This window comes from Cibotium barometz, chromosome 6 (genome assembly GCF_041138505.1).
Source record: "Cibotium barometz isolate CiBa-2024 chromosome 6, ASM4113850v1, whole genome shotgun sequence".
NCBI lineage: Eukaryota > Viridiplantae > Streptophyta > Polypodiopsida > Cyatheales > Cibotiaceae > Cibotium > Cibotium barometz.
This window is the reverse complement of record NC_141051.1, coordinates 35,493,752-35,506,199: the sequence shown is the minus strand read 5'-3', so window position 1 is coordinate 35,506,199 and position 12,448 is coordinate 35,493,752.

The window sequence follows — 12,448 nt, the reverse complement described above, 5'->3', positions numbered from 1 at the left end:
CAAAATCCTTTACCCATTAGGAAATTGGTCATTCTGAACTTTCAGGCATGGAAGTTATTCGTATCCAGCTTCTCACTAACAATTTGATTAATTCCGTCAGACTTGTTTTCCTCCAGCATAACTTGCAAATAGACAACTTCTGTATGAAACCTGTAATATAGCAGTATCTCCTGCAGTGGTACTTCAACACAGCCTCCTGTGTGTCACCAAATGTGACTAGAGTACATGTACATACACCCAGTATCAACAATACATGTGCAAACCTTTTCTACACTTCCAAAATGCATTGCTAAACTATAATACCTAGATTTCGAGTAGAAACAGTTCTCTGCCAGAACTTCCAACTACCGAAATACCTTACTGTGACGAAACGGGACCCATAACACGCCCAAAACGTGAATCTAGCTAAGAAAACCTAGTCCAGTAGGATATTATACTTGCCTTGTACCTCTGCTCCCAAGGAAGATAGGTCCTCAATCGGATATGTGTAGCTCCCAGAGGTAAAGGGGGTGCTGTACCTAAACCAAGTAGGGGAAAGAGATGATGGTGCTCTTACCCGTGCAGTATTGCTTCATTCCTTACCTATTCTTGCCTCTTGCTTGCCTCCTTAGCTCTCACACGAACCAAGCTTTGATACCATAAAGAGAATGTGGGGGAGAGGGAGAGCTTCAAACCCTAGCAAGCAAACACACACACACAAGAGAGAGCAAGACACAAGAGAGAGATAGAATAGCTGAATTTTTTTCTATTTTCTTTTCTCTATTGAACCAACATAACATAAAGATAAGAGTACACACTATATGGGTTAGTACTCAACTACTACAACATACAAGGCTCGATCCATAATGTGAACCCGACTAAATGAGCTGGCGCTATAACTATGCCAATCTCTAGTAATCCAAAATGGTTGTCACCACACAGCCTATCATCCCACTAGCCGCATATCACCCATAATCACACCAACCATGCCAGTGGTATAGATGTGGAAGCTATCACCCAGGTAGGTCATCAATGTCCGTCGTAGCACTAGTTGAGCTCGATATCTCAACAGGATGGCAAAATCAAGTACTTGGCAAATTTACTTCATGTTCCAAATATTATAAAGAACCTAGTTTTTGTTGGACATGGTTGACCAGGATTTGCAAGTGAGGTTCAATCCTTAAGGATATTTTGTGGAAGAATTCAAAAATCAGTGTTACTTGGTGTTGCAAAGGGTAACCAAAATGGTAAGCTGTTTACTTTGGATGTGAGCATGCCCTGAAGTAAAGCAACCATGTTTACACATGGAACAGATGTCATCACAGATATTGACATATGGCACAAGCGCATTGGTCATGTGAATGTACAGTGGGCTGAAGTCTATGCAAGCCCAAAATATTGTTGTAGGTTTGCCAAAGTTTAAGGTTGATGGTATGCACAAATTATGTGAAGCATGCCAGCTTCGTAAGCAGGACAAACATGCTTTCCCACATGAAAATGCAAGGCCATTAGATGTCATACATTCAGATGTATGGGGACCGACCAAGACTGCAACAATTTCAGGTTGGAGGTATTATGTTACATCCATTGATGACCACACTAGGAAAGTGGGGGTTTACTTCATGAAGGAGAAAAGTGAGGTGTTTGCTTGCTTTTAGAGATTTAAAGCCTTTGTGTCGAGAAGGAAAAAGGCATGCAAATAAAATGCCTAAGATCATATGGTGGGGGGAGAATATTTCTCCAATGAGTTCAACAATTTCCTGAGGAAGTAGGGAATCAAGAGCCAATTTACATGCAAGTTGGTGTTGCAAAAAAAACAAGCACATTGCAAAGTGGCACGTGCCTTGATGGCTGAAAAGTATATGCCACATTATTTTTGGGCAGAAGCAGTAGTAGAAACTGTTGTGTACATTATGAACAGGAAACCCACTGTAGTTGTTCATGGTATGATGCCTAAACAGAAGTTTACAAGAGGCATAAGACCGGATGTGTCTCACTTGAAAGTACTTAAGTGTATTGCATATGTGCATGTGTTTGATGAAGTGAGAATAAAGGGTAGAAGCATGTTAACGTGCTACGCTTTTTATGCTAGTTCACATGTGTGAACAAGCATTCCTAGTTAGCATAAGTTTAGGCATGTAAGTCACTATATTAGTAATCATATTTAAAACTTCTGGCTGATACAAAAAGCTCAAATGAGCACTTAAAAAAAAAAGAATAATCAATGAAAGTTGTGGTATATTGAATTACGAGCTAGTCTTTGAAGCCAGTTAGCACAGGCGTTACAGCAAAGTGGTGGGGTGATGAAGTGCAAAGGCCAGAGCACCATGGAGCCCGCAAGCAAGCGGCGCATTCGCATTCTCCTATACACAGAAAATGCAGAGCCCCTTCTCCTATACACAGAAAATGCAGAGCCCCTTCTGCTTCTCCATCTCCCTGCAAAAGCGCAAAGCGATCTCAAGGTTCCCCAATGTCCCTCTCGGGTACTCTCTCTCTCTCTCTCTCTCTCTTGTGTGGGTTCTGTGTGTTTTCTCTTCTACTTTCGGCTTTAGTACCACAAGAAGCTCCATGCAATACAGTTGAGCACATTTCCATGCAATATAGTTGAGCACATTTCCCTTTACAGTGGAGCACATTTCCCTTTGATGTGTGCAGGCCGATGGAAAGCTCCGAAGGTCGTGATCCCCATGCAGGAAAAATTCTGTACAACTTTGGTAGAGTTCAATGCTGCTTATGGCCTTTCCATGCACGCCAGCCAGTACCGCATCAAATGCAGCACCATCCACATCGAAATGTATGAGTCGATGATGAAACTGCACTATAATGTATACCAGAAGGCCCCAACCAACATGGAAATTTCCTCTGCATTTGCAAAGGGTTTCGTGAAAGAATTCAGTCCTGCCGTGATTGCAAGCGGGACAGCCATTAGGTTCAATTGGGCCGAGTTTGCAGTGCAGTACTTGAAGGATATTCGAGAGAAGGGCTATTATGAGGGCCATGTTAACAAGTGGAGACTACGCAATCTTCAGCTTCCAGCTTCAAAAATTGAGGATGAGTCTGCTGACATCTGCGAGGAATACATGGCATTGGCAGGAAAGAGTACTGCCAAATCTACCAAGGCCACACTTCAGCCTCATCAAGATAGTCGACAGGAGATGGAAGCTTCTTCATTTTGTGGGTTGGAGGAATGGCAGTGCATGAAGGCAGCTGTCCTTCAAATGAAAACACAGCTACATTATGAGAAATAGATCTAAACAAAGTGCAAGAGGGCCTGGAACTTGCTAGGGCTTTGAATGCAAAAAATGCGAAGGTCACTCCTATTGTCACGGCCATGAGACAGAGGTTGCAAGCAGCTGAGATGGAGTTGCAGGCCATCAAAAATTACTCGATAAATCAAGTTAAGCTCTATGTTATTTGTATTTGTGATATGCAAAGTGGGAACATCATATGAGTAATAATGTAAAAGTTATAGGCAATTTACTCACATTCATTGTACCTGTCTAAACGTAGGACAGGGCCTGTATACAAACTTGGTTCCCAAAGAAAAGGGGATTTGTAATTATTGGATATTCGATCAGATTATAGTTTTAGGTGCCCAACTTTGCATATGATGTTTCGTTAGAAGACCTTGAAGTGAAACTCCTTGGCTAACTATGAGAGATTGGCTATTCTTCTTGAAAAAATGCCTGTTTTCTAGCTAAAGCCAAGGGCGCCCACTACATGAAACTAGATAACCTCATCTTGAAAAAATGCTTGTTTTCTAGCTAAAGCCAAGGGCGCCCACTACATGAAACTAGATAACCTCATCTTGCAACCACCCATATCCAGTGTGCTAGTTAGCATACTGGTTACGCTAATTAGCGTATCTTGTATGCTAGTTAGCGTATCCAGTATCCTAACTAGGATATCCGTTGTGTTTATTAGCATTCTGGATACGCTTTTTAGCATATCCGATATGCTAGTTAGCATGCTAGTTAGCATACTGGATATGCTAGTAGGCCTACTTGATATGCTAGTAGGCCTACTTGATATGCTAATTAGCATATCCGGTATGCTTGTTAGCGTATTGGGTATGCTAACTAGCATATATGCTATGCTAGTTAGTATACAGGGTATGCTTACTAGGATGCTAGTTAGCATACAGAGTATGCTAACGAGGATGCTAGTTAGCATGCAGGGTATGCTAACTAGCATATACGGTATATGCTAGTTAGCAACCTACTAGCATATCTAGTATGCTAACTAGTATACTGGATATGTTAATTAGCATATGCAATATGCTAACTATCATACTGTATATGCTAACTATCATACTGTATATGCTAACTAGCATATCTAGTATGATAACTAGCATACCTGGCATGCTAATTAGCATATTCATTATGCTAACTAGCACACCTTTTATTCCCAATATGATCAAGCTTGCAGACTATGTCCTGTATGCTAGCTAGCAAGCATACATTCAAGTATGGTTTCTTACCAATCTCTGGTGTGGTTGGATGTTGTTGTGTTGCAAGGTTGCACAACCATGCGGTAGGTATGCTTTTTTTGCAGAAGGGAGCCCTACATACGGTCCCAAGGGAGCATGTAGCAGCAAAGCACAGAAGGTGATAATTATGCTCACAAGGGAGCTTGACCATTGCAAGGAATGGTTGGACCTCAAGGGGCAGACCACAGCCAGTACAGAGGTTTGTTCCGATGCTGTGTTGCACCTCTCTATCCTTCATAAAACTAGCAAGGGCTAGATTAGTTAGGGCAGTTTGGAGAAACGAGCCCTGTAGCTTGGACTGCATGTGCATCAGAAGTTCAAGTTGGCTTTCATAGTCCTGCACCTTGGATTTTGCAATTTCCACTCAACCTACAAAACCAAGACAAAAAGAGCATGGTAAGTATATGAGTTACCTGAGCACATGTACCAAACATAAAGTGCAGAGATGAAACTTACGGACACTTACCAGTTTACAGGTTATGTCTATGTCACTATCTATGGGGTCATCTTCACGAAGAGGAAACCCCATAGCCTCTATGGTGTCTTTGGTTGTCTCTATTCTGACTTCAAGCTCCATCTTTCGCCAGGCATCCACATCATTGCTTTGCAATAGATGATCTACTATTTTCTATATTATTTAAAATGTATTAGAATTGTTAAAAAACATACTATTTTATCTTCCCACCACATCTACCATTTAAAATGCTCAAATTGTATAGATCTAGTGATGATTAGATTGGGAAAGATTAGTATAATGTGGGTATAAGGTAAAATTACAAATCTAACGGTTGGATTTTTGTAGATTTACTTTGGAAAATTTATTAAGACTGTCAGAGGCCCATTAAATCAATAGTAATTTAATTCTAGAAAATTAAATATTGAATCTTTCAATCTAAAAACTCAAGGGATCAATAATCTTGTTGCCATGAATTTATTAAAAAAATTTTGGCTTGAATTAAGTATGGGAAGGTCCATTTTCAATCCTCCCAAGTGAAAATTCCCATATTGTGTCCACTCTCCCCTTTTCAAGTCTAAAACCAATCCTAGTTAGGTTTGGAAATCTAGGCTTGGTAAACTTCACAGCTTAGGTTTCATTCCATGTGTGAGACTTGGGTAGGCACAAATCTTATATATGCATGCCACTTTATGTCCACATGAGCATCGAGAGGATCCACATAAGCAGCTTGCCACCTCCACCCTCCATGTCAACATGGTCAACCTAGTTGACTCCCCACCTCATCATCCTAGTCATCATTAATGCCACATCATCTTGCCACCTTTGCATGCCACCTCGCACATGGTGACATGGCATGCCACATCATGGAATTGCCACATCAACCATAATAGTGCCACATGTCAAGAGAATGCCACGTGTCATACACGCTTGTGACACGTGGCATCTCCTTCCCACCTCCCCTCTTTTTTCAAAAACATATTTTTGGAAAAGTTAATTTAGTAATTTAGAGAAATAGAATATAGAAATTTAAATAATAAAATATATATAACTTATTAAATAAAAGAATTTAAAATCACTAATTTTAAAGGATTATATTTTGGGATTAGATAAATAAAAATATTATTAAAGATCATATTATTAATTTAAAAAAAATTAATTTAATATTTCTTAAAAAAATTTTATGTAGAATAAACCTTTGAATAAAATTTGAAAAAAATACTTTATTTAAAAAAAGCAGTTATATAATTATAAAATAAAAGATATATTTATATATCTAGTAATGATAAATATTTAGACTTGTTAATAAATATTATAAATAATATTAATTTTTAAGTGGATAATAGTTTATCTTTAATTATCTTTATGTTTATCTTAGTTATCCAATCAATCTTAGATAGGAAATCCAATGAGATTTGAAGTGGATAAGCTATTTTTCCTATATAATCACACATCTATAGTACTATCCCATCATTGAGCCTTTATAATATTTTCTCTCTTAGCTTCCTTGAGAATGGGTTCTCAAAGTCGTAGGAGTCGAAAACGTGATAGGACTAGACTCCCCCCCATCCACCAAGTTCAAGAGGAGGAGAGGAGAAGGGTAGCTCGTGAGAGAAAGAGAGAGTGGAGAGCACGTCAACGAGCAACACCTTCCGTTGTTGGCGATGATCCAAGCCTTGCTCCTCCTCTTCCACTTCCTCTCCCTACGCCCTCTTCCCCTCCACTACCCCTTAGTTTAGATAATCCACATGAACCCGCCCTTCTTCAGTCCTCTCTTCTACAAGAACCCACCCCCCCTCCTTTGGGCGCCCTTCGTGTGGATAGGAAAGAACTATCAAAGTCAGGGGCACATCGTCGTGCCCATGCAATCTTCCATTCCTATTTCAAAGACCTCACACCTTCATCACAGGCATGTGTGCTTGATGCTTTGATTGATCTGCCCAACATGGCCAACTGTAGGGCGCTTTCCGACATTGGAGGTCGAAGAGAGAGGAGAGCTGGCATGGCGGTGCTACAAAGTGTTCGTCATTCCTATATAGTTAACAAGAAGAGGAACTCTGCGGATGCTTTGGCTGCTCGACGGGCTATTATGGCAGCTATAAGTAGCTCCCAAATGAAGGGTAAGGTTAGTGCCACATCTCGCATCCTTTCCAAAGCACCACACGCACTTAGAGTTGGGTCTATTAGGCGACAAAGTTTAGATGCCAATGAGGTTGGTGCTATGTGGGCGAGTAGTGGTCGTGTAGCTAGGCATGATCGCCTACTAGATGAAACCACTAGAACCTTGATAGAAAGTTTTTGGGAGGAGAATTGTCGTGCATCGCCAGTTTTCAAGAAAGCTTTGCGTAAGAGAGTGACAAGAGGAGTGTTCATTGAGCACGGTGCTTGCTTTCTTGAAATGACCCAAACTGAGTTGTATTCTCAGTTTGTGGCTTCGTATCCAGAGCTTAAAATTGGGCAAAGGTGTAAGCCTTGGTTTGTGAGGTACTCACGTCAGCGTGACACATGTTGTTGTCGCTACCATGTTGAGTTCAAACTTTTTTATGATGTGTTCCGTTCTCTTAGTGGGCATAGAGAGTTGCCTCGTAGTCCACGTGATTTCATCCACTCTCTTTTGTGTGCACGCACGGAGGATGCCCAGTTCCATAGGATGCCTTGTGTGGAGAGCAATTGCACATCATGTGGTTCACTTGCACATCTACAGATGGTAGATCTTGATGCAAGTGACCAAGAGATAGTGGCATGGCAACGTTATGAGTATGTGACACACCAGCTCCAGAGTGGTGGACAGTCCAGGAAGTTGCAGCTCGTGGACAAACATACACCACGTTGTCACTTCACAGCCACATTTAGGGAGCAGATCTACCCCTACATACGGCACAGTCATTGTGCCAAGTGGCAGGATCGTCAGTTCCGAGCATGCCTAGCAGAGTTTCCTATTGGTGTGGTCGTCTATGTGATTGATTTTGCAGAGAACTACACTTTCACACCTTTTCAGGAGATACAATCTGAGTATTACTTCTCAGAGCAGGTAATAGTTATATTTTGTAATATTTGTCTTATGTTTGAGCTACATTACTTATTTGCTTTTTTGTGTCCTAAACGTATGTATTGCTTACCTCACCATGTTGCTATTATGGTCCACATTAGCTATCAACATGCAGAGGCTCATGTAGATGGGATAGCGAGTACCCCCGAGACCCGTGTCATTATTCGAGAGTATCATTTCTATATCAGTGAATGATCGTTCACATGATGCACATTTTGTGCAACACTGTTTTCGTCTCCATGACAATTTTTTAGGAGATTGTGGGATCAGACATGTCCAGCAATGGGTTTGGTCGGATGGTTGTGGCGCACAGTTCAAGTCATCACGTCAATTCTATTGGCTCTATAGGTAGTACTTATGGCTTTCTTACATTTACAATTAAACTAAATTCACTAGAACATCTTAAAGAAAACAATAACTAAGACTATCTTTTATGGATTTATAGGTGGCATGTGCAGTCTAGTATCCCAGTGATTTGGTCATTCTTTGAGACTGGTCACGGGAAGGGAGAGCATGATGGTGCGGGCGCGTGTGTGAAACGTGCCTTGAGGCGTCATCAGCTGCGACAGGATGCTCAATGGTTCAGAGATGCGGGCCACGTAGTCGAGTGGTGCTCCCAACATTTGTGTGGGAGTGCAGCATCATCGTACCCCAAACGTGATGCTCAAATTGTCAGGAGATTTTCTTGGCATGTGGATGGTGGCATGATTGACCGTAGAGCCTCCCATGATTGTGACACAGTACCTGGCACCTTGGGCTTACATTCCATCAGGAGCACGTGCATGGCGGCCCCCACGATTTACACACGACGGTTTGCATGCTTCTGTGGAGCATGTATGGATGGCGATTGGTCACATTGTGCCTCGAGAGGATGGGCAGATGCATGGATACAGACATTCCTCTCCCCCGAGCATCCTTCACATCCACAGTGGTGTCTGATAAGCACACAGGTCCTGCGTTCATGGTCAGTTATGATGACCTGACAGATTTGCTACAGGAGGGTGATGTATTTGCTGTTATTGCCAGTGAGGGAAATAGCGAGGGAGTAGACTACTATCTGATGAGTTGCACTAGGCCAAAGTGCATGCTTGACCAGGATACAGTGGATGATCATGGGTTTTCTTATGACGCCCATAGCATGATTGTGGCAGGCCGGTTCTACCAGCAGATTCGACTTCATCGGGGGAGTCTTGAGTTCCAGTAGTGGAAGTGGGAGTTAGAGGCATTTCAGTTCTCTCATCTAGTGGTTGCTACCAGGCTCACTCTTGTTCGAGTAAAGAGCCGAAAACACAGTTCTCACCCTCGTTTTTGGCTTCGAGTGGATGACCATGAGAGCATTCTAGAGCAGTTGAGAGCTAGAGAGGGTGCTGTGCTGACTAGATCTCTATCTTGATAGTGACTAAACTCAGACTAGCTGGGTTAGCTCACTTACATTGTACTTAGATTTTTGGGCAGTGACTAACCTCAGACTAGCTGGGGTAGCTCATTTTCATTCTGATGTACTTATTAGATGTTTATATCATTATGAGTTTTCTCATTATTGAGGATCATTACATTTTAGTTGATGTTCTTGATTCTATTATATTTTTTAACACTTTGGGTATCATATTGTTTGTTGAAAATCTCCATGCCATCGTACCCAAACATGCTCCGATAGGGACCAAACTTTGCAAGCATGTGGAGGTGGGTCCCCCCCACATGCTTGCAAAGTTTGGTCACAATCAGAGCATGTTTGGATTGGTAATTAGCGCCCAGTGCGGGTTTTTGAAGTCTCTTGGTGCTTAAGAGGCCATGGAAAATCCGGGCCTTCCCCATACCATCGTACCCAAACATGCTCTGGTTGTGACCAAACCTTGCAAGCATGTGGGGGGGACCCACCCCCACATGCTTGCAAAGTTTGGTCCCCATCGGAGCATGTTTGGGTACGATGGTATGGGGGAGGCCCGGATTTTCCATGGCCTCTTAAGCACCAAGAGACTTCAAAAACCCGCACTGGGCGCTAATTACCAATCCAAACATGCTCTGATTGTGACCAAACTTTGCAAGCATGTGGGGGTGGGTGCCCCCCCCATGCTTGCAAAGTTTGGTCCCCATCGGAGCATGTTTGGGTACGATGGTATGGGGAAGGCCCGGATTTCCACCAAGAGACTTCAAAAACCCGCACACTGGGCGCTAATTACCAATCCAAACATGCTCTGATTATGACCAAACTTTGCAAGCATGTGGGGGGGACCCACCCCCACATGCTTGCAAAGTTTGGTCCCCATCGGAGCATGTTTGGGTACGATGGTATGGGGAAGGCCCGGATTTTCCATGGCCTCTTAAGCACCAAGAGACTTGAAAAACCCGCACTCGGCGCTAATTACCAATCCAAACATGCTCTAATTGTGACCAAACTTTGCAAGTATGTGGGGGGGACCCATCCCCACATGCTTGCAAAGTTCGGTCCCCATCCGAGCATGTTTGGGTACGATGGTATGGGGAAGGCCCGGATTTTCCATGGCCTCTTAAGCACCAAGAGACTTCAAAAACCCGCACTGGGCGTTAATTACCAATCCAAACATGCTCTGATTGTGACCAAACTTTGCAAGCATGTGGGGGTGGGTCCCCCCCCATGCTTGCAAAGTTTGGTCCCCATCAGAGCATGTTTGGGTACGATGGTATGGGGAAGGCCCAGATTTTCCATGGCCTCTTAAGCACCAAGAGACTTGAAAAATCCGGACTGGGCGCTAATTACCAATCCAAACATGCTCTGATTGTGACCAAACTTTGCAAGCATGTGGGGGGGACTCACCCCCCCATGCTTGCAAAGTCTGGTCCCTATCGGAGCATGTTTGGGTACGATGGTATGGGGAAGGCCTGGATTTTCCATGGCCTCTTAAGCACCAAGAGACTTGAAAAACCCGCACTCAGCGCTAATTACCAATCCAAACATGCTCTGATTGTGACCAAACTTTGCAAGCATGTGGGGGGGACCCACCCCCACATGCTTGCAAAGTTTGGTCCCCATCGGAGCATGTTTGGGTACGATGGTATGGGGAAGGCCCGGATTTCCCATGGCCTCTTAAGTACCAAGAGACTTCAAAAACCCGCACTGGGCGTTAATTACCAATCCAAACATGCTCTGATTGTGACCAAACTTTGCAAGCATGTGGGGGTGGGACCCCCCCTGCTTGCAAAGTTTGGTCCCCATCAGAGCATGTTTGGGTACGATGGTATGGGGAAGGCCCGGATTTTCCATGGCCTCTTAAGCACCAAGAGACTTGAAAAATCCGGACTGGGTGCTAATTACCAATCCAAACATGCTCTGATTGTGACCAAAGTTTACAAGCATGTGGGGGGAACCCACCCCCCCATGCTTGCAAAGTAGTTTGCTCCCTATCGGAGCATGTTTGGGTACGATGGTATGGGGAAGGCCCAGATTTTCCATGGCCTCTTAAGCACCAAGAGACTTGAAAAACCCGCACTCGGCGCTAATTACCAATCCAAACATGCTCTGATTGTGACCAAACTTTGCAAGCATGTGGGGGGGACCCACCCCCACATGCTTGCAAAGTTTGGTCCCCATCCGAGCATGTTTGGGTACATCGGTATGGGGAAGGCCCGGATTTTCCATGGCCTCTTAAGCACCAAGAGACTTCAAAAACCCGCACTGAGCGCTAATTACCAATCCAAACATGCTGTGATTGTGACCAAACTTTGCAAGCATGTGGGGGGGACCCACCCCCACATGCTTGCAAAGTTTGGTCCGCATCGGAGCATGTTTGGGTATGATGGTATGGGGAAGGCCCGGATTTTCCATGGCCTCTTAAGTACCAAGAGACTTCAAAAACCCGCACTGGGTGTTAATTACCAATCCAAACATGCTCTGATTGTAACAAAACTTTGCAAGCATGTGGGGGTGGGACCCCCCCCATGCTTGCAAAGTTTGGTCCCCATCAGCATGTTTGGGTACGATGGTATGGGGAAGGCCCGGATTTTCCATGGCCTCTTAAGCACCAAGAGACTTGAAAAATCTGGACTGGGCGCTAATTACCAATCCAAACATGCTCTGATTGTGACCAAACTTTGCAAGCATGTGGGGGGACCCACCCCCCCATGCTTGCAAAGTTTGGTCCCTATCGGAGCATGTTTGGGTACGATGGTATGGGGAAGGCCCGGATATTCCATGGCCTCTTAAGCACCAAGAGACTTGAAAAACCCGCACTGGGCACTAATTACCAATCCAAACATGCTCTGATTGTGACCAAACTTTGCAAGCATGTGGGGGGGACCCACCCCCACATGCTTGCAAAGTTTGGTCCCCATCGGAGCATGTTTGGGTATGATGGTATGGGGAAGGCCCGGATTTTCCATGGCCTCTTAAGCACCAAGAGACTTGAAAAATCCGGACTGGGCGCTAATTACCAATACAAACATGCTCTGATTGTGACCAATCTTTGCAAGCATGTGGGGGGGACCCACCCCCACATGCTTG